At 35.5% G+C, this 19,979-nt stretch overlaps 1 protein-coding gene across 4 annotated transcripts in view; it reads left to right on the top strand.

The window, feature by feature from the left end:
* The first annotated feature begins 672 nt into the window (after positions 1-672).
* Positions 673-19,979, top strand: part of ATP10D (ATPase phospholipid transporting 10D (putative)) — a 105,056-nt gene continuing 85,749 nt past the window's right edge. For all 4 annotated transcript variants that reach the window (XR_010338915.1, XM_064366813.1, XM_064366822.1 and 1 more), the window contains exon 1: positions 673-924. The gene's annotated coding sequence lies outside the window, so the exon portion shown is untranslated. The remainder of the gene's footprint in view (positions 925-19,979) is intronic.

A 19,979-nucleotide genomic window follows, 5' to 3' on the forward strand; every position in this document is an offset into this window, starting at 1 on the left:
CCAGGATTGTTAGGTTTTGTTCTGAGTTACTGGTTCAGCCTTCTCTAAATGGCTTTTCCCCTTTCTAAATTAGTTAGACATTTTGAGAAACCTGACAGGTTGTTGAAATTTATTTAGGAGTTAAAATAAAAAACAGTTGTGAGTTTTAAGCAAACGGACCTTGGCAGGTGTATGGACAAAGCCACATTATCCTGAATAAGGGAACGGAAGGGCAAGGAGTGAGAAAAACGACCAAATCAGAATTGTAATCATTTTCCTAATTTCTAGTTATAAAAACAGTCACATTTTATTTATTTATTTATTTATCTATTTAGTGGTAGGGTTTCACTAGGTCGCCCAGGCTAGAATGCAGTGGCGCGACATTTTTAGATTTGATCTCTTTTACCCTCCAAAAAATAATTTTACAGTGTTTCACGTTTAGCGAAAGCAGTGAATTGTTAGAATTGCAGCAAAACAAAAAACCAAACCGTCAACCGCGGGCAACCCGTACTTGGAAGGTGAAAGTCAGAGGTGAGACTGTAAGGACTCTGGGTCACTGGGGCATCTGCGCTGGGCAGAAGGGCAGCTCCGTCAAACAGCTAGAGCTGGGAGCCGGGCAGCGGCCAGGCCCCGCCCCTGCTGCGTCACGGAGGGCGGGACGGCGGGCGCTCGGCGGCGAGCGGAAGCTCGGGCTGCTCCTGGGCCAGGCGAGGACTGGAGGAGAATCGCAGGGAGAAATAGGTCGCTGGCTCGTCACAGGCTGTGGCGCCGGCTCCGGTCGCTGAGTTTGGGAGATGTCTGAGAGGTGATTTTTTTCCCCTTGGAAGACAGATGGCTGCCGTGGAAGCACAACCCGCTTTCACTCTTCGGATTTGTGCTTGGCTGTTTTCTTGCACTTCTAGACTCGTGACCATCATGCTGTGATGTGTGCGGAGGGAGGAATTGGTAAGAGTGAGACTGCGAATCCCTTTGACTGTCCCAGCCTTCTGCTTCACCCTCTTTTCCTCTTTCTGTTTCTCTATCCTGTTTCTCCCCGCTCCACTGCCCCAGTCGTGTTTGGATTTGATGACATGGCTCAAAACTACAGTTTTGGGCTGTTACTGAACTTAAAAAAAAATTCAATCATTTGATGTTAAAGGGGAATTTTAAAATCTGTTTTAAATGCTGGATTTTGTAAAATGGTACACTATGCACACGCGGGCACGTACGGGCATGCACACACACACACACACACACACACTCACACACTCCTTTGTCATCCCGTTGTGAAATCAGCAGTTTAAAGAAATTTTGGCTGTCTGCCTCAAAGGTGATGAAAAGAGAAAGTGTTGAAGATTTAGCCCAGCAGATTGATTCCTTAGGAGAAAGGTGTTTGTATTGGAGCTTGCTCAGAAATAGTTTTCAAAGGAGTGCTACAAAGAAGCCCCCATACTTCCCTCAAAACACTAACTTTAACCTAGTAGTTATTTGGGGCACCCTTTATTTTACATCTTAAAACACGTAGTTTTAATTTACTACATACAGCAGAGAGACATCAGTTGTTTAGGGAATGGTTGGTTATTTTGGTGTCTGGGACCCAAAATAACCAACCTTTAGAAAGAATATGTTTTAACTGCTCTTATCATGCTAGCTCAGGTATTTAAAATGTGATATAGTAAGACCAAAGTTTCTTCTTGCGTTTTTTTCATGTTGGTTCTAAGCAAGGGGAAAAAACAAGTCTGTATGAACAGAGCAAGCCTCTAACTCAAAATCAACCTTGAAAAATCCATCAACAAGGATTAGGGCTCCTCACCCACCAATATTTACTTGTATCGGCCTTTAAATCAGCTAAGTCACATTTCTGTGAAGACTAGCATCATCAAAAACCATTGTTGACTTTTGAAGAGCAAAATTCATCGCAAACGGAGTAGTTCATTCAGTGCCGCAGCAAAAGCCTCTCACTCCAATCCACCTCAAAAAGTAGTAACTACTTCTTCTGGACTGTTTTCTATTCTCAATACAAATACGTATCTTATATTTACATTGAGATAGTTTAGTTTTATTAAAATGAGGTGATTTTATACATTCGGAAAAATAACTTAGAAACATTTTAAGGTTTGCGGGAGTTTAAAAAATAATACTGCAACTGCTAATTTAACATTCATTGAATTGGATGAAAAAGATGGAGAATATAAGTGCTCTAAACCAAGATGTGGGGAGTTTTGACCTTGGCTTGGCAAAACCTGAATACTTTTCATACTTAGTGATTAAATAGAACTGAATAGGATATCATTTATTTTGCTATTGTCAGTAAAATGAAGGAAAATGCTAAAAAATCATTATAATTTATAATAGAACAGAGATGACTCACCTGTCAGACAAATATACTTTCTAGAATTGATTTTTTTAATTAAGCGTTAAAAAATGTACGCATGTTCAAGCCTTCAATTACATGTTTTCTTTATTGTCTGATATAGTTGGAAGTAGTTCTTCTAATGAAGGAAGATCAAAGAAAATGCTACAAGTAGGATTGTTTGAGAATTCTCACAACACAATGCATTGATAAATATAAATTTAGTAGTGCTTGAAATAAAGGATAATTGATTTATCAACTATAGGATCATATATATATGTGTGCTGGATGCTATCACTATTCCTGGTCAGTTATTCCTTCCCTATTTTCTTAGATAAATTTATTTCATTTCAGAAATCATTTTAGCCATGGAAACAATACTTTTTTTTTTTTATTGCTTTTCTGAATAAGGACTAATAGTGATGCTAGTTTTGTAAAAGAGTTGTGGCCTTAATGGAATCTTTTTTTATGCTGCTCAATAAAAGGTATATCAATACAACTATATGAGACAATTACATGGTCATATGTATTAAAATCTGTGAATTGTGTGCCAGGCACACTGGCTCATACTTGTAATCTCAGCACTTTGAGAGGCCGAAGCAGAAAGATCTCTTGAGCTCAGGGGTTCAATACCTTCCTGGTCCTGTTTTGCTCTCTTCTCTACAAAGAAAATTCAAAACCTGTGAATGTTCATAGACTTTGATTATGTGATCTTGGGTCTAAAAATATAGCCTAAGGAAATAATGTGAATTGCAATGGAGATTTATATGTATGTTTATTACCATCTTATCTGTAATATGAAAAATAGAATCAAAGCCCCAGTAACAAAATATTTAAATCAATTAGTGCAGTTTGTATATCTATATTGATAAAACTCAGTTACGAAAGTTTTTTTTTTTAATTGAATGACTTGGAAATATACTTGCAATGTACGCAGTAAAAAAGCAAAATGTAATATATTATGTGTAAAACATAATTTTGAAATAAATATATAAAATTCATTTAATCAAAAATATTAAGCTGTTACTCTAAGACATTATCCTAAATTAACAAGGATTGAACAAGATTAATGCAATTTCTGTTTGCATGCAAGTTTCTTTTATATCAATGGGTATATCCATTAATATGGATATACCACCCACCAAAAAATGTATTCCTAGGTGGTAGAGTTACAGCTTGATTTTCTTTTTTATATTTTTCCTAATATTCCAAAATCTTTGAAAGCAACTATTATTTTTATAACAAAATACCTCTTTCAAAAATATCACCAAGAAATACCATAAGCCAAAAAAAGAAAAAAAAAGACAAATGCTAAGCTCTGTATTTTACATGCTTCCCTTCAAAAGATATTATCACACACTGGAGTCTGTCGGGGGGAACTAGGGGAAGGACAGCGGCGGGGGTGGGGAGTTGGGGAGGGATAACATGGGGAGAAATGCCAGATATAGGTGATGGGAAGGAAGGCAGCAAACCACATTGCCATGTATGTACCTATGCAACAATCTTGCATGTTCTTCACATGCACCCCTAAACCTAAAATGCAATAAAGTATATTTTTTAAAAAAGATATTATCAAAAGCAGTGAGAGATTGCTATGGTCTAAATGTTTGTTCCCTCTCTTTCTGAGTTCCTATGTTGATTCCTAGTCCCCAGTGTGATAGTAGTAGGAGGTGGAGCCTTTGGAAGGTGATTAGATTATGAGAAAGGATTCCTCATGAATGGAATTAGTGCCTTCAGAAAAGAGGCCACAAAGAGCTGCCTTGCCCCTCCACTGTGGGAGGATACAGTGAGAAGGTGTCACCTATGAATAAGAAAATGAGCTCTCACCAGATACCATATCTGCACCTTGATGTTGGGCTTCCCAGCCTCTAGAACTTTAGGAAATAATTTTCTGTTGTTTACAAATCACCTAGTTTATGGTAATTTGTTATAGCAGCCCAAATGGACTAAGGCAGAGAGAGTTGAATACTGCTATACATATGATCCCCAATGAGAAATAGATGTAAATAGGCAATTCACAAAAGACAAAAAACTTTAATTGTCCAAGGTTGGGGTAGGGGAGATGTTAACTTCCCAATAATCAAAGTATCTCAGCATAGTGATAAATCACCATATTTTCACACATCATATTAACAAATGTGGACAACAAATCAAAATGTATCATTTTGTTGGGAGGACTATTCAGTAATATGGGAAAATGTTCATGATATGGAAAAATGTTTATGATATAAGAAGTGGATAAAAACAGGTTACAAAAACAGATGCTGGAGAGGATGTGGAGAAATAGGAACACTTTTACACTGTTGGTGGGAGTGTAAATTAGTTCAACCATTGTGGAAGACAGTGTGGCAATTCCTCAAGGACCTAGCAATAGAAATTCCATTTGACCCAGCAGTCCCGTTACTGGGTATATATCCAAAGCATTATAAATCATTCTATTACAAAGACACATGCACACGTATGTTCATTGTGGCACTGTTTACAATAGCAAAGACCTGGAACCAACCCAAATGCCCATCGATGATAGACTGGACAAGGAAATTGTGGCACATATACACCATGGAATGCTATGCAGCCTTAAAAAACGATGAGTTTGTGTCCTTTGTAGGGACATGGACAAATCTGGAAACGATCATTCTCAGTAAACTGACACAAGAACAGAAAATCAAACACCACATGTCTTCACTCATAGGAGGGTGTTGAACAATAAGAACACATGGACACAGGGAGGGGAGCATCACACACTGGGGTCTTTTGGGGGGGAATAGGGGAGGGACAGCAAGTGGGTAGGGAGGTTGGGAAAGGATAACGTGGGGAGAAATGCCAGATATAAGTGACGGGGGGATGGAGGCAGCAAACCACATTGCCATGTATGTACCTATGCAACAATCCTGCATGTTCTGCACAGGTACTCCAGAACCTAAAGTGCATTTAAAAAAAAAATATATATATATATATATATGTGTGTGTGTGTGTGTGTGTGTGTGTGTCTGTGTATGTGTGTGTGTCTGTGTATGTGTGTGTGTATATATATATATATGAATTCTTTTTTCAGTAAGCCCTACTTTTTCCAAAGAATTATTATTTGAGGTTATCCTTTAAAAAATAAAAATAAAAAATAAATAAACACAGTTTCCATCCTTCTTACCTGTATTCATATTTCCTTTTCTAAAATCTATAAATCTCTTCTGTTAGGTTTCTAAACTTTCCCAAGGCTCACTTATAGTACTTTCTTTTCTGGGAAACATCTTCTCCCTTTCTATCCTCTGACCCCATATCATGCTTTCTCATAGGGCTTTCTGTTTCCCTAAATTCACATACTGCACGATTACCTTAATTTTATCTTTTTTATTTAATTGAATACTTGACTTGTTCTGGGGCTCATTTATTCAATCCCAAAGTACCCAGCACTGTGCCTAGGACAAGGTAAAATAAATGTACCATAGAAAATAAACTCCTAGAAGGCAGATGATAATTTTGTCTGTTTTGTTCCCTGGTTTATTTCCAGTATCTATAACAATGCCTGGCATATAGTAGGAGTGCAAAAAATATTGGTTGAAAGATTAAAATTATTGAGCACCTTCAGTGTATTAAGTACAGTGCATTATTTAATAAATCTCTTCACCAAATTGTGTGAGGTGGTGATATTATTTCCATTTTACAAATTTGGAAACTGATGCTCAGAAAGTCTAAAAGCTTGTGATAAATAGCCAGCTGTCATTCTGTTTGCCAAACTTGTGTTCATTCTGCTAATTGCAGATATACTATTTGTTGCTGTTTTGAAAATAGCTAATTATATTACCAGTACTTATTCAAAATAAATGTAGTATGTGGGATAGTACCATTGAGTAAATTATTGGGATGGAGTATTTATCATGAATGTATTTTATAATTCCAATGAAGATCAACTTGTTTTTAATACCATTTATAGTTTTGATCTGCCTCTTATTTGTGGTTATATACCATACTTGGTAATACTTATAGGCCTCAGGTACAGTTTAACCATATATGTTGAGACAGTGTAAGTAATTGACATGTATAATCTGTGCTTTCAGTCCATTAAGTCATGTGCTGAAGTAATTTTTAATCACTGTGAAATGATACTTCTCTATATAATAATCATAATATATTAATATTATAATTCATCCAGTAGCTTCCAAAAGAAAGTCTCTACATTTTAGAAATTAATTAAATTTCTCTTCTGTCAGACCAAATTTTCCTTTTTATTGTTGAAGCAAAATAACTGATGTTAATACCTATCTGTCTTCATCACATATCCAGTAATATGCTATATTCTTTAAAGAAAATAACACAATATAACTCAAAATTTTAGTCTCTAATGTGCTTATTTGCCTCATATGTATAGCTTGAGCTAATAATCTGTGAGAGACCTTTAGAAAACCTTTGATGTAGTCTATTGATAAAACCTTTTGATCTTAACAGTTTTTTTCAGGGGCTAAATTCTTTTCATTTCAGCTACAAATAATTCTACTTTCCTATTCATCATTCCTTTTCTCTCTTACCTTTTCTCTTTCTTGTAAGTATATTATTTTCCTTTGCTTTTTAGAAACCTCTGTGGTTACTCATACAGACAATAATTGCTTTATTTCTCATATATAAGAACAGTTTAATTATTTAAAGAATAATATATATTTTATTATATATATAATATATATTCTTTATATATAAAATATATATATAATATATATATAATATATATTCTTCATATATATAATATATATTCTTTATGTATAATATATATTCTTTAAATATTTAAAGAATAATATATATATAATTGGTATGGGAAAGATTAGCTGCATAAAAATAATATTTAATGATAATGACTTTATGGGGAAAATACACAGTCCCTGACTTATGATGGTTCAACTTACGATTTTTCCACTTTATAATGATGCAAAAGAGATACACATTTAGTAGAAATCATACTTCATGTTCCCATATAATCATTCTTTCACTTCCAGTATAGTATTCAGTAAAGTACATGAGATATTTAACACTTGATTGTAGGCTTTGTGTTAGATGACTTTGTCCAACTGTATGCTAATGTAAGTGTTCTGAGTGCATTTAAAGTAAGCTCGGCTAAGCCGTGATGTTCAGTAGGTTAATGTATATTAACCTACTTATGATATTTTCAATTTACTATGGGTTCATGGATGAGCATCTGCATTCAAGAATTAAAAATAAGTCTTTCCAGAATAGATTTGAGCTGTCATTGGGTCTGTGGTTTTCAAAGTGTGGCCCCCAGAGTCGGAACATCAGTATCACTTGAGCTTATTAAAATGCACATTCTCAGGCCACTGCAGAGCTACTGAGTCAAAGAAACTGGTGTCATTGTGTGTTTGGGTTGGGGAGGGGGCAGCAGGGAGGGCAGAATTTGTGTTTTAACAAGCTCTTTATGTGATTCTGATCTGTGTTGAAGCTGGAGAACACAGGCTTGGGGGAAGATCCTCAGGTGAGCAGGCCAGTGTATTCACTGGGCTTTGACAGTAGGTCCCTGACTTAAAAGGTTTCCAGGAGAGGATTTCATTTACTTTCCTGTATGCTGTTTCAGATGCCTCTGTGTTATTACTAAGCTGACTGCAAAAGCCAATAATTTAATATATAAAACTTAAAAGATAGTCAAAAACACAATGTTCAATATTAAAGGTTTGTGTTGGATAGTTTTTATGTTATTATTTGCTTCTTGGCAACAGATTCCCTTTAAAAAACAGAATTAAACTAGACATTAGTGCAAGTGTTTCATAAGGGAAAAAGAGTAAGACTTTTTTCCCCCAGTTCTTTGATCATGGATATATTTGGGGATGACGATTAGAAGAAGCAAATTGATTCTTATAGAAGAAGCAAATTGATTCTTATGACTCTCAGTAGAGAGTTTGTGCAGAGGGAATCAAGTTTTCTTAGTGATCCTGCATGCTTTTGTAGTGGTAAAGAATGATACAAATACCTACTGTCATCATCAAAGTTGTAATTAATTAATTCTGTAAAATTAAAACCCAAACAGAAAGGTATTTTCATAGTGCATCTGTAAACACCATAGGCTGTATTCTTTTAATATACTTTGGATCTAATCAGGTTAGATTAAGCACCTCATTTTCTGCTGGAAATTCTATATCCCCGCTCTCTTTATCTGAATGGGCCCATGTGATGTCGAATTTGTCATTTTGGAATATTGTAGATTGGTCATGTTATGAAGCTATTAGAAATAAGCAGAAAGGATTTTGAAATAGGTTCTTAATTAGTAATTGAAAATTTTCTTACCTATGAACTTTTATTTTCTCACTGACTTTAATTTTCCAAAGAGCAATCAAGGTGATAATTTGAAAAGTGTAACTGACTTACTTTTGAGATTTTTATATTACTTTCATATCAAAAACTCTATATGCCCTACATAAAAGTATAGGTATAAAAATGTTTTATTGCAACAATTATCTGAGGTTTCTTTTGCAGACTACCATTTAAATTTTGTTTTCACAACTAATATTCAGAAAGAAGTATCCCAAAATTATATCAGCATTTAAGTATGCTATTTATTATAATTTAGTCAGACACTTATAAAATAAATTTTAGTAATTATCTTTTGGTAAAAACAAAAAACAAAACCCAGAACTGAATGCTTTAATTAATTAGCTTTGCAACATTTATAATTACATGTAGTGCTTCTTTGCAGGAACACACATATTTGTCTTTACCAAGAAGCTTATATACTAAATTATGTTTATCTTATATGTCAAGAAGCTTATATACTCAGTTAAACATAATTTCTGGTTTAATACTGAGTATAGCATTATTAGTATGTACACATGTTACTCATGGCCTTGTTTGTGAACAGTCATTTTCAGTGTCAAGGCAGCATGCTTGGCTTGCATTTTATGAAGTTATGCCTTAAAAAAAAAGGAAAGGAAAAAAAGACTTAAAGGAATGCATCTCTTTCCCACATCTTAAATGTAAAAACCATACATTAAGTTCAGTGTATAGGCTTCATGATTATGTGAAGTTTAATCAAAATTAAACTTTTTGATTAAAATGAAGATCTGTTTTCTGATTCCAAAATAAGTATATGTGTTAATGGTAGAATGTATAAAAACACTGAAAAAATTAAAATCTGCTATTAATAGACTATCTCAAAATTACCAGTGTTAATGTTTTTAAAAATATTTTATTCCAAATTCTTCCATGTTTATATATTGTATATATTCATAGTTGAGATTATACTTGTATACAGGTCTAAATCATGATTTAAAACTTTATAAACTTTAAGCATTTTATCAGTTATTAAAAATTATTTTAAACATCATTTTTAACAGCTATCTCATTATTTCCATTAGAAATAGATATAACACAATTAGATATAATGCAGTTAACAATTTCTCCATTTTTGAACATTTATGTAGTGACTTTCTAATGCTGAGTTGAGTATATTTCTACTGAGGACCAGAGAGGACATTTTTAGGGCATGTTGTCTTATGGGTCTAGAGAAGTAAGAGCAGATTAGAGTCCCCCAAAACTATATGAATGTATGCCTTCACTGAGCATTATGAATAAAGAAACCCTTTGCTACATACTACATTTGGAGTCAAAAAATGCTAATTCTGTCTTAAATTCTTTTTTTTTTGAGACGGAGTTACGCTCTTGTTACCCAGGCTGGAGTGCAATGGCGCGATCTCGGCTCACCGCAACCTCCGCCTCCTGGGTTCAGGCAATTCTCCTGCCTCAGCCTCCCAAGTAGCTGGGATTACAGGCACGCGCCACCATGCCCAGCTAATTTTTTGTATTTTTAGTAGAGACGGGGTTTCACCATGTTGACCAGGATGGTCTCGATTTCTTGACCTCGTGATCCACCCACCTCGGCCTCCCAAAGTGCTGGGATTACAGTTAAATTCTTTTTTTAGGTTACTACTAAAGTTGAAATTTTTTTTTTCCTATTTATTTATAGTATGTGGCTTCTGTGTTTGTTCAGATTTTTCTCCAACTGTGTTATTCATGAGATATTTAAACCAGAAATGAATAATTTTTAATATTGATCTTATAAGATATTAATTTTTATTTCAGACTGAGTTTCACTCTATTGCCCAGCCTGGAATGCAGTGGTACAATCTTGGCTCACTATAACCTCTGCCTCCTAGGTTCAAGTGATTCTAGTGCCTCTGCCTTCCGAGTAGCTGGGATTACAGGGGCCCGCCACCACCAAAGGCTAATTTTTGTATTTTTAGTAGAGACAGGGTTTCACTACATTGGCCAGGCTAGTCTCAAATTTCTGACCTCAGGTGATCCGCCTGCCTCTACCTCCCCAAAGTGCTGGGATTATAGGTATGAGCCACTGCACCTAGCCTATAAGGTATTAATTTTAAAAAAGTAGACCACTGTGGCCAGGCGTGGTGGCTCATGCCTGTAAGCCGAGGCGGGTGGATCACCTGAGGTTGGGAGTTCGAGATCAACCTGACCAACACAGAAAAACTCCCCATCTCTATTAAAAATACAAAATTAGCCAGGAGTGGTAGCCAATGCCTATAGTCTCAGCTACTCAAGAGGCTGAGGCAGGAGAATCAGTTGAAGGCAGGAGAATCAGTTGAACTCAGGAGGCCGACTTTGCAGTGAGCCAAGGATCACACCATTGTACTACAGCCTGGGCAACAATAGCGAAACTGTTTCAAAAAAAAAAAAAAATAGACCATTGTGAGTAATAATAGAACTTGTTAAGGTGATACTGAAACAATGGGACAGATTCCACAGATTAGTTCAAATAGGCCATGAAAATTTTAGGATAGGTACCTATCTGTAGAAATCTTAGTTTATTTTATAGTTGAATCATACTAGCATATAAAATTCTGGCAAGCATAATAATATCATATTCAAATTGACTTAAATAATTGATGACATATTCATAAACAATGACATAGTTTAGGAATTAATAAAAGCCTAACTATATATGCATGAATAGGAAAATGGTAGTGGAGCAAACAGCAGGATTATTTTATGTGAATTGCCACTAACTTGCTGTGCAATCTTGAGTAAGTCATTCTTTCCAAACCTCTGTTTTCTTGTGTGTCAAATATTTAGTTGGATATTAACTTTTTTATCAAGCTTTAACATTCTGACTTTTTTGTTTAACTTGTTAAGCATCTTTAAAATGCTTTTCTTACTTAGAAGGAATGTTGGCATCAAGCAATTCATACTTATTCTTATAAATTAAGAATAGCTACCATTTGTTGATCTATTATATGTCAGGTGCCTTACATACATTCCCATTAACTCCTTACAACAACCCTACAGAGTAGATGATATCATTGCCATTTTCCTGATTGGAAAACTGAGGGTCATAAGAAGTCCCACTAGGGCTGAGTGGGAAAGCCAGAATTTGAACCCATGACTCTGAAATGTTCTTTCCACTGTGTCACTTACCTCTCCCTTGGACAAATGAGATGGCTTGTTTTAAGCCAGAGTTTCTCAACAGCAGCATTCTTAACATTTGTGGCTAGATAATTATTTGTTGTGAAAGACTGTCCTGTGCATTGCTGCATATTTAACAGCATCTCTGGCTTCTTTCCACACCCCAAAATATCTCCAGATATTAGTAAATGACCTAGGGGGCTGGAAGGTGTGGTACAATTGGCCCCATTTGAGGACCACTGAGCTAATACAACTTAAGTCATCAGTAGTCTGAAGACAAACATAATTACTTTTTTCCAGCAAGATGAGATGACTTTAGGCCATTTTAAGGGTCAAGATGGAATTAACCAACTAGATCTCCAGCAGAGACACCTACTCCTTCATGCAATAATACTTATTATACATTGATTGTCCTTTATTCTCTTAAGATTTGTGCCATTTGAAGAGCATTTCTTGGGGTGCATGGTATAACAACAAGAACCTGATTAACATTTGTTAATTCACTGAAAAGTATTCATTGAGTACATGCTACGTGCCAGGCATTGTCCAGTTGTTGGTTAAAAGAGTAAACAAGATGGCCTTGTAGGAGAAACAGATATTAAATCATTTTAGCTCACTCTCCTTTATCTTCCTAATAATTCTGTAAAGATTACTTTAGAACCACAATACAGTGTGTTTATCATGTTTTACATACATACACAGCTTATCACATGAAGCTGGAGTTTGCCTTCCTTAGTGTGGGTGAGTGAAGATCGCACACCGGGAAATTTGTCTTCTTCTGCCAGTTCAAATATATATATAGATATTGGCTCTGGTTTTTAAATGAGCACATATCTGTGTGCTGGCTTCATTTTGAAACTTAACTGTTTATCCATTGGTTAGTCTCTTAATGCTCTTACTATTTTGTGGTCTGAAGCTTGGTCACATACATATCAAAGTTTGTCTTATAGGAATTAATCTCTGAAGTGTTTCAAGTAATGAGGGAATCTCATGAGGTTTGTGCCTGATCCCTTTACTGGACTCTGTACTCCTGGAGGACAAAACCATGGAATTTACTTTGCATCTTGTTGGTTTCCATGCCTGGAAAAGTACCTGGTTGGCAATGGTAGCCTTTCAGTACCTATTTTCTAAAGGAAAAGTAATCTCTAACTAGTGAAAATAGATTTCACTAAATAAATCTTGCCGAATTTTTGTCTTCTACTTCCTGAAGACCGCAGGGTCATTTATTTACATTTCTTAATTATTCTAAGGTAGTTAGAAGTAAAAGTTAAATCTTTATAAAGACAGATTTGGACAGCTTATGGGGAAAAAGCCTGTAAAACCATTTAAAACAAGGAGGTCTTCAAATACTAGAAGAAAACCTTATGGAAATGCTTCTGAAGGCATCACTGTAAAGAGTACGCATGTGCTCAGAGAATTGGTATGAATTCTCAGAGAAGAAAATTTATTTAAAATGCTGTGTCAAATATAGGAAAATTGGGTATGCATTGTATAATGATTTCTATCCTGGACAAAATTGTTTTGACACTTTAAAGCATAAACCTTAAACTGTCTTAAAAAAGGTTACTCAGAATAACTTCCTCCATGCGAGTTTTAGAACAATAAGATGCAAATACTTCAGCTATTTCTAAAAATGAGTCCTACTTGTTTTATTTCCTTTTTTATGTCTTCCTGTTACAGAGTTTCGTTAGTGTCCATATTAGGATTACATGCCCTAGATCTTAATGTGAACTGTAATAAATTTAGCATGCATAATAAGAGCTGTAGTGAGCTACATACCATGAAATGCCTAAGTTATTATATCACATTTAGAGCCAGTGTGTGTAAGATTGTTAAAGGTATTCTAGTGTTTGCTGCATATAAGAGGGGTGTTATTTTATCCATTCATTCTTGGGTTTATTCCACAAATATTCATTGAAAATCTACTCTTTGCCTGATATTATACTCTTCTAGGCCTAGACTATGGCAATGAACCGAAAAGACAGAAATGTCTAAGCTGATGGAAGAGGGAGTCAGAAAAAAAGATAAAATACAAAATACCAAAGTAAATTATGCGTTGTTAGAAAGTGACATACAAGTTTTATGAAAAGTAAAACAGACAAGGAGACTAACAAGAGGCAGATCATATGGAGCACTGGAGGTGGCTTCTGTAATTACATGGGAGCCTTTCGAGAGTTTTAGGTTGTGAAACTGTCAGGATCTAACTTAGGTTATACCAGGATTAGACTGATAGTGGTGGATCAGGTTGATTGTAATAAAGGTGATGAAAGGTGGTAAGATTCTGGATATAGTTTAAGGGAAGCGTCAACAGAATTTGTGGACTGACATGATGTGAGTTGTAAGTGAAAGACAGAAACCAAGGATGACTCAAAAGTTTTGGGACTGAGCATCTAGAAGGAGGGAGCTGCCATTAGTTGACAGGCCTTATCTGTGGGATAAGCAGTTTGGGAGAGAGTGCCTGGACCTCCACTGGCACTTGTAACTGTCTGGAGATGATGGGCTGCCTTCTGGGCATTAGTCTGGCATTCTGGAAAGAGGTCTGTGCTAGAAGAACTTGTGGAAGTTCTCTTTTGATGGCCTTGGTTTTCTCAGTAAAATAGAAACAAGGTCATCAGCAGGAAGATAGTTCGGAGGGAGATATTGGATGTTAGAGGAGAAACAAAAAGGTATGAAACAGTTGTATATGAGAGTGGGAAGATACATGGACTGGAAATGCAGTGTGATTACAGTCAGTGTGAGTGGCCAACTTATAGTTTGTGGTTAGGAGGTTAAAGTGACACTGACAAGAATGTTGTACGTTTCTTTCCAGCCACTTTCAATCTGTAGGTACTGGAACAGAGTACATAGAGCTTTAGATGTGAATATAAGCTGGGTGTGGGTTTTGCCAAGAAAGAAGTAAGGGGGCGTTCACTGGTTGAGAAAATATACGAGGAAGTGATTACAGTATTAAGCACAAAATTTAAATTAAGTAAGGAAATAAGACCACTTGAGTATATGGAGCAGTGAAAAGATGGTTGGTCTGTTGTTTATGGGTAGGACCAGTGATATTGGAGTCAGGTTAAAAGTGAGTCATTTATTTGAAAGTAAATTTTATTTGCATATATTGAATTATAGTTCAAACACATATAAAGTCCTTTATTGAATGCATCTAAAAATGGGTCACTTCACCTAGTACAAAACAAATGTTTTAAAAGTAAATAAATGCAAACATTTAAATTTATTTATTAACTTTATTTTTTCAAATGCAGCATGCCTTTAGCATTTTTCTCTAAATAACTTTAATTAATTTTTTAATACCATTCTTATCCTATTCTCTCTCCCAACCCTCACATTCCTTGGTGGGTTGCCAGAGCTATATGCCTTCTGCCAACTTGCTATTCAAGTGTTACTGCCCTATCCCAGAGCTCTCTGATAGCTGCCAAGGCTCTCATTCCATATGAGACATTTGGATTAGGCTTGAGTAACGACTTACAAAGCTGTGCCACTTGGATGAGTTTCTCAAACACTCTGAGGCTGTTTCCTCATTACTAAGTGGAGATAATAACATGTACTTTGTTGTAAGGATTAAAGTTAATGCATGTTTATCCTTTGCATATAACCTGGTATATGTCTGGTAGATATTGTTATGACCTTAGGTCTATTAAATTAATAATATTTATTAATGTTGAATAACCAAATCTCAAAAACGTGCTATCTTGTCATTTCAATGACATATTATTTTAGAAGCATCTAAGATCATTAAGGCCAAAACACAGTATTGCTGCCATCAGTATTTTCATACATGTTTATGTTTTTTTCAGCTTTAAAAATAGATTAAGGCATATTAGGAACTCACCATTAATATGGGTAGGATTTCTTTTTAGTTTCCAGTAACATAGAGATACACAGTACAACTGCAACATTTTACCTGCCTTTTGCTAGCCTAAAACAGCTTTGAGCCTAATTATCCACAAACGGTAAACAGTAAATCATTTGGACATGTGATCCCTTCTCTGAAGTATTTTGAAGAAGAGAAGAATTATTGCTTTCAATGTCTGAATGGACCATCCATAAAAAATGTATATATATATTTGATAATATATATGATTATATATGTTTTTGAGTATACATGTTTTTCTCTTTTATATATAATATACATATATGTATATATGTAATAATATATGTATGTATGTAATATTACACATATAACTATAAAATATGCATATGTGATAAAATATATAATATATAAGAGCTTTATTCTCACATGAGAGAATTGAAGACACTACTTTAGTGCATGTTTGGATACAGTAAGAATGGGTTACTATTTCTAGAATGAAACAATGTATCTAGATACTACAGTCTTATTTTATATGTCTTTCAAAGTAAACATGTCATATGTGAAAATTGTAATTTGATTCTCCATCAGCAATTACATAAAACATGTCACTCGGCGGGGTGCAGTGGCTTACTCCTGTAATCTCAATATTTTGGGAGGTTAAGGCGGGCAGATCACTTGAGGTCAGGAGTTTGAGACCAGCCTGGCTAACATGGTGAAACCCCATCTCTGCTAAAAATACAAAAATAAGCTGGGCCTGGTGGGGCATCCCTGTAATCTCAGCTACTCAGGAGGCTGAGGCAGGAGGATTGCCTGAACCCAGGAGGCAGAGGTTGCAGTGAGCCGAGATCACACCACTGCACTCCAGCCTTGGTGACAGAGTGAGACTCCATCTCAATAAATAAATAAATAAATAAATAAAAATAAAATAAAATAAAATAAAATAAAACATGTCACTTATTGCTGTGGAGGGTTCCTTCCCTCATTCTGAGTGAGAGGCTGCTTCTGTGATGTAGAACAGCATCTTCTGTTTCTATCTCCCCAACGTCAACCACAGTATCTGGCACATTGTAGGTTTTCAGGTCATGTTTGCTGAGTGAATTGAAAATGAATGAGCTTAATTTAAACATTCTTTTCTAAAGATATGTAAGGGCTACCTGCTTCAGTACAGTTGGCCTTTTTAAATGACAAGACTATTACAAACATTTCTTTGTTAGTGGTAAAAGTGAAAAGTAGTATGACTTAGCTTTTTATGAACTTATATAGTACTTCCTCCCATGATAATAATCACCAGTTATCAAAAGTAATTTCTTTTAGGGCCGCACACAGTGGTTCTCCTCTGTAATCCAAGTGCTTTGGGAGGCTGAGGTGGGAGGATTGCTTGAGCCCAGAAGTTTGAAGCGAACCTGGGCAATATATCGAGACTCTATCTCTACAAAAGAAAATTAAAAATTAGCTAGATGTGGTGGCTCATGCCTGTCGTCCCAGCTACTTGGGAAGCTGAGCAGGAGGATAGCTTAAGCCCAGAAAGTCATGGCTGCAGTGAGCTGTGATCGCACCACTGCACCCCAGCCTGGGAAACAGAGCAAGACCTGTCTAAAAAAAAAATAACAATAATTACTTTATTTCAATGTTTTGGATAACATAATACCCTTGCCTGACTTCTTTTATATATCTAAAATAAAGAATATGTACTCCTACTGGGGATTTAGTTCAAGGTCACTTAACAGAAACTATTGAATGGCACTAAGAACTGCAAGGTGATTTTATTCAGCAAATCTGATTCATTCCACCCAATGGAGATACAAAAGGTTATGTAACATCATTATTCAAGATCCACAGTTTCCCACAAAATAAATTGACCCTTGTCATCACAAAAGCCCATATTAGATATATCCACGTAGACTGTTTATACTTACGTTCTTTTCCAAAGATTACGTGAGGTGAAGAAAAAACCATTTTTGTAGTTAGAAGGATATACCAACATATATGGTATATATACATAAGGGCATACCAACATATCATGTTGGCACCTGGGGCAGCAAAGAAACCACCAAAGATACCAAACCATCTTAATGCTGTTGTCATGACCTGTTAGAAAAGGGATCAGTCTCTCTGTTGTAATAAGCTTCTATAAAGAGTGTTAAACAAGTAGGTCACAGAAGACACAGATTGGAGCAAACCCAACTTTATCAGGGCTCACTGTGCTTCAGGCAGGGCTGGCTACCTCTGATGTGTAGGTCAAGGAGATTTTCATATCATGAGTCTTATTGTGAAACAATTCCTATCTTATTCTTAGAAATCCATAGATATGAAATTTCTCTGGGCCTTTTATTGACTATGATAGAGAACTTCTGTGTCTTCCATGATTTAGAACATATAAGAACTTTGGTGTTTTGTTTATGTTTACTCATATTGGTTGAGAAGAAGGTTTCAAGTCTATCAAAGTCAGGATCCATTGTCTTTCTTGCTCAACTTTTGGAAATACTAGTTGAAGATAATTTTAACTGTATTAAATCTGCAGAAAGAATTAATCCTTAAGACCTCATCGCCAATCTTTTGTATAAACTAGATCTTCACTCTTTTAGTTAATTCTAGCCCTAGACATGAGGCTCTTCTTGTGTCCTCTGTTAAGCCATTAGTGCATAGCTTAGATTTGTACATTCAAAGAAGATAGTCTGCCCAATAACATGAGTGATATCTAATAAATGTCTCAGTCTTAATTCCAACTTTGCATTTTGCAATAAAGTTACTTAGCATAGAGTAGTGATTTTCAGACTGTGGTCCCAGGACCAGCGGCATCAGTACTACCTGCAAATAAATGTGTCAGACATGCAGACTTCTCAGCCCCATCTCAGACAGAAACCTAGGTGGGTGAGGTTCATGGCCAGGTGCAGTGGCTCATGCTTGTAATCCTAGCACTTTGAGAGGCCAAGACAGGTAGATCACCTGAGGTCAGGAGTTTGAGACCAGCCTGGCTAACATGGTGAAATCCCATCTCTACTAAAAATACAAACAGCAACAAAAATTAGCTGGACATATTGGCACATGCCTGTAGTCCCAGCTACTTGGGAAGCTGTGCAGGACGATTTCTTGCACCTGGGAGGCAGAGGTGGCAGTGAGCCGAGATCAAGGCACCCCACCACTACACTCCAGCATGGGTGACAGAGAAAGACTCCATCTCAAAAAAAAAAAACAAAAAAAAAAAACAGAAGAAAGAAACTTAGGGAGTGAGGTCCATAGGGCATCTTGAAATGATCATATATATATTTTTCTTTTAGACCAATGAACGTGTGTATTTTTCAAATTGTTGGCTGGTGATGACCTCGGGAATTTAAAAATGCTAACTGGGCCCAAGAGAATTCATTATCCTGTATTTACCTTTGTTAATCTGCCCTGCTGCAAACTTTTCATTAAGCATTCATTAAGGGGAATAGAACTTTTGAGAACTAAATCTGCCTTCAAGTACATTTGTGTATAGTAAGGATCTTAGTATATTTTAGATACACTCTGTTAGTGATGGATTTTAGTTTTTAATATCTTCTAGAAAAGATACTATAATTAGAAATAATGTAATTTTAAATAAGCATATTTGATTATTTAAAATTTTATGTATTAATAGCATTATATACTTAGAGCCAATGATTGGACATCTTGAGAAAATTTTAAAACATTCTTTGAACTTTACTTTTTTCTCTGAAAAATGAAGTGCAATTCCATATCAAGTTGTGAGAACTAAATTAAATGATATGTGAAAAGTATTTTGTAAACAGTAATTATTATAAAAGTGTTAGTACTTATCAAACAATGCTTGATTTGCATTTCTTTAACTCTGATCTTAGTTGATTTCATACCTAAAATCGGTAACTTACAGATTTTGGAAATTTAATTACAGGTTTCATAATCTGTGAGTAAATGAAATATTGAATGGGAAACTTAATATCTAGCATCATGCAGGCCTGCTTTAGGACAGCACTAGACTATTCCAGAGTATTATATAAAATCAATACATTTTCCTTCTAAAACTTTAAGTTAATTTTTGAATATTATAAATCAGTACCTCTAAGGACAGCAGATTACTGAGGATAGTAGAGTATCTAGAGCTAAAACATTCTTTCTTGGGTTATGTGATCATCATTGAACTTCAAGCACCTGGTTCTTTATATGGTTTAAAAAAGCATGTTTTTGTTAATTCTCAAGACAGAGTTCCTATTGTTGGCAGAGCATCAGGTCAAAAAAGCGTGAGACCAGTTGGTTTATTAGCAGAAAATGCTGACAAATTATCTCTTTGAGGAATGGGCTAAATCTTAGAATTACGAATGATGTTATTAAAAATCCCTAAAAATGCTCCCCATTAAGTTCTTCATTAGAGCTTTTGTCTACTAGATTGCTGGACTTTCTCTCAGTAACAGTTGAAAGAGAATATTGCTATCTTCAGCTAGTTGG

The sequence above is a fragment of the Aotus nancymaae genome, unplaced genomic scaffold (assembly GCF_030222135.1).
Source record: "Aotus nancymaae isolate 86718 unplaced genomic scaffold, 86718_ANA_hifiasm-v0.15.2.pri h1tg000006l, whole genome shotgun sequence".
In the NCBI taxonomy this organism is placed as follows: Eukaryota; Metazoa; Chordata; class Mammalia; order Primates; family Aotidae; genus Aotus; species Aotus nancymaae.